Source organism: Mastomys coucha, unplaced genomic scaffold (genome assembly GCF_008632895.1).
Source record: "Mastomys coucha isolate ucsf_1 unplaced genomic scaffold, UCSF_Mcou_1 pScaffold23, whole genome shotgun sequence".
Classification (NCBI taxonomy): Eukaryota; Metazoa; Chordata; class Mammalia; order Rodentia; family Muridae; genus Mastomys; species Mastomys coucha.
Window position 1 is genome coordinate 89,143,263 of NW_022196906.1, and position 2,907 is coordinate 89,146,169.

Sequence of the window (2,907 nt, forward strand, 5' to 3'; positions counted from 1 at the left end):
CTGTGCTTCACCTCTTCAATAGGAACCTTCTCATCCACCATATCCAGGAGTGTCATGTCTCATTTTCATTCCCTTACGATAACTTTTAGAAGAACACTAAGAAAAAAGATTCATCTGTATCCTTGTTCTCTCCTCTTTCAAGACCAGCTTTTTCAATCCAGGTTTGGTAGTGCACGATTTTAACCCCAGCACTCTGGAGGCCGAGGCAGAGGCATGCTGATCTCTGATTTCAGGTCTAGCCTGGACTCCACAGAAAGTTCCAGGCCAGCCAAGGCTACTTAGTAAGACCTTGCCTAAAATACAAAGCAAACAAGCAAACAACCACAGAACAGAACAAAGTGAGAAACAAAACTGGGTTTTTCAAGGTCCTTATCCTGTCTGACTTAAAGAAGAAAAAACTCTTGGGGTTGGAGAGACGGCTTGGTGGTTAAGAGCACTGGCTGCTCTTCTAGAAAACCTGAGTTCAGCTGAAGAGCTCTAGTAGCCCTAAGCCTGGCAAACCTAGCTCTGGCAGGTCTTGTCCTCCCCCACTCCCTCTTCCTTGCTAAACCATTAGATTACATTCCTAAAGCTAGCCACCCACCATGGTCTATTCCCTACTGCATCGGAATAGTTTTGGAAATCGTCTACATTTCTCAGGTCATAGCTCTGTCTCCAGTTAGAACTACCACTTGACAAGCTGGAGGTATCTGTGCTTTTTGAGGCTCATTAAGGCAAAGTTTGTTCCTCCAGCACAAAAGAATAGGATGTAAGTTCTACTGGCCCTGGGTTCTATCTGGGTTCTAACCCGGAACATTACTCACTCTTCCCTCTGCCTTTTAAAAGTTAATTCAGGCTGCATGTTGGGGTTGCATGCCTTTAATCCTGGCAACGGTAGACAGATCTCTGTGTGTTCAAGGCCAGCTCGATCTACATAGTGAGTGCCAGGACAATCAGGGCTACATATTGACACTCTTGTCTTTAAAAAAGGAAAAGAAAAACGAGTTAATTTTGTCAGGCCTGTCAATCTCCTGGGCAAGATTCTATCCTCCAGGAAATATGACTCACCTGAAGGATTAAGTATTAAGGAGAATGAAGGATTAGCTCTCCTCTTAATGAGATAATGCATCTTTCTTTTCCAGAAGCCTCTCCCTTGAGGAAGCCACAGGCAGCACTGCATAGCCTCAGCTCTGTCACTGCCGGCTTTCTTATTGTAACTTTTCCTTTCTCTTTGTTTCTTTGTTGTCTGTCCTTCCTTCCTTCCTTCCTTCCTTCCTTCCTTCCTTCCTTCCTTCCTTCCTTCCTCCTTCCTTCCTTCCCCTTTCTCCCTCTCCCTCTCTCCCCCTCTCCCTTCCCCCTTCTCCCCACCCCCACTTGTTCTATGAAGCTCCGCCTACCCCTGCCCCAGGCCCCTCCCACTTCTGCCTCTTTACTGCTTACCTTTCTCCATCACAAAAGACACAGCTGCCAGATCACCCAGCCAAGAGTCTAGCAGATCTGTTGTCTTGTGCAAGACGCTGTATTGCAATTTCTGACTTCTTTCTGCTTTTGTGTCTGATAGCTCCGTGGTACAGATTTTTACCTAGCATTTCTGAGGTCCCGGGTTCAACCCCCAGCAGTACGACGCAGCTGAAACTACACAAACAAGGGCCTGCAAAACCGTCATTCGGAGGATTGTAAAGTGTGCACCGGAGGAAGCTGTCAGCTTGGTGAGAAGATCATCAAATTCTGCCATTTTTTTTTTCTGTCTTTAAAAACACTGTTGTTAAGTTTCAGACCCCAGGACAAGGAACTGGGGCATATATTTTACAAACTAAAACAGACCTGGCCTCCAGCTTCTCCCAGCATTCCTCAGTCCCTTCTTGGGATACCCTGCCCACAATCCTAAACTTTTCAGCCTAAGGGGTTGTCTTCCCCCCAGAGACTCCTCCCTATAGAATCTGGACACTGTGCTCTCCCCTCTCTTTTCCTTCTCTCTCTTCTATCCGTGTGTGTGTGTGTGTGTGTGTGTGTGTGTGTGTGTGTGTGTGTATGAAATCTGCCTTGAATTGGCTCATTTTACTGGTGGAGAAAAAACTTATCAAGTATAAACCATAAGATCCTCCAAGAAATAGAATCAATTAATGAAAAAGCAAGATGTTGGAATGGTAGAGAGAAGAAGCATGAAACTGGGAAGAATATTTGAATATCTCTTCTCTTGGCATGCATTTGACATTAACTATTTAGTAAATTATTAATGTTCAACTCATTGGCATAATTTTTTTATAAAAAGTGATTATATACATAATTATTTTGCCCCTTGGAACATTCTTTTTGTTGACACAAAAGTTAAGTGGCCTTGGTTCTTGAAACTTGTGAAAATGACTCTTTCTGTGTGTATTTAATTTTGTTTTCCCTAGTAGAGAATCACAAGAATAGCCCACAGTGAGACTCTGCCCTCATTCCTTGGTAATGACCTGGGACTTGGACAGTGTCCTCTGTTTTTACAAACAAGTTGTGTAGGCTTTTTCCACTTGTCCACTGACATTACTATTTCTTGACAAGGATTATTTAACAGCTCACTTGTTTTTCTTTGAGACACCATTTCCAATTAGACATTCAGGACAACAGAAGATGAATTTTCTGCTAAAGTGCTGAATGAGATCTTTAATAGAAAATTCTATCTTTATGGCACTATAAGGAAATTCGAAACCTGGGAATATTCACACAAAAGTTTAAAAAATTCAGTCATAGTCCCTGCTTTGGCCACCTTCTCAGCAATGTCAGTGTGCCTTTTCCCCAGTCAGTTACAGTCAGTGGGCATCGCAGGTTAAAGATGAATGGTCCTAGCCGGGCAGTGGTGGCACACTCCTTTAATCCTAGCACTTGGGAGGCAGAGGTGGGCGGATTTCTGAGTTCGAGGCCAGCCTGGTCTACAGAGTGAGTTCC

At 43.9% G+C, this 2,907-nt stretch overlaps 1 long non-coding RNA gene across 1 annotated transcript in view; it reads right to left on the reverse strand.

The window, feature by feature from the left end:
- Positions 1-2,907, reverse strand: part of LOC116073038 — an 11,662-nt gene that overhangs the window by 7,987 nt on the left and 768 nt on the right. The gene's annotated exons all lie outside the window — the stretch shown is intronic.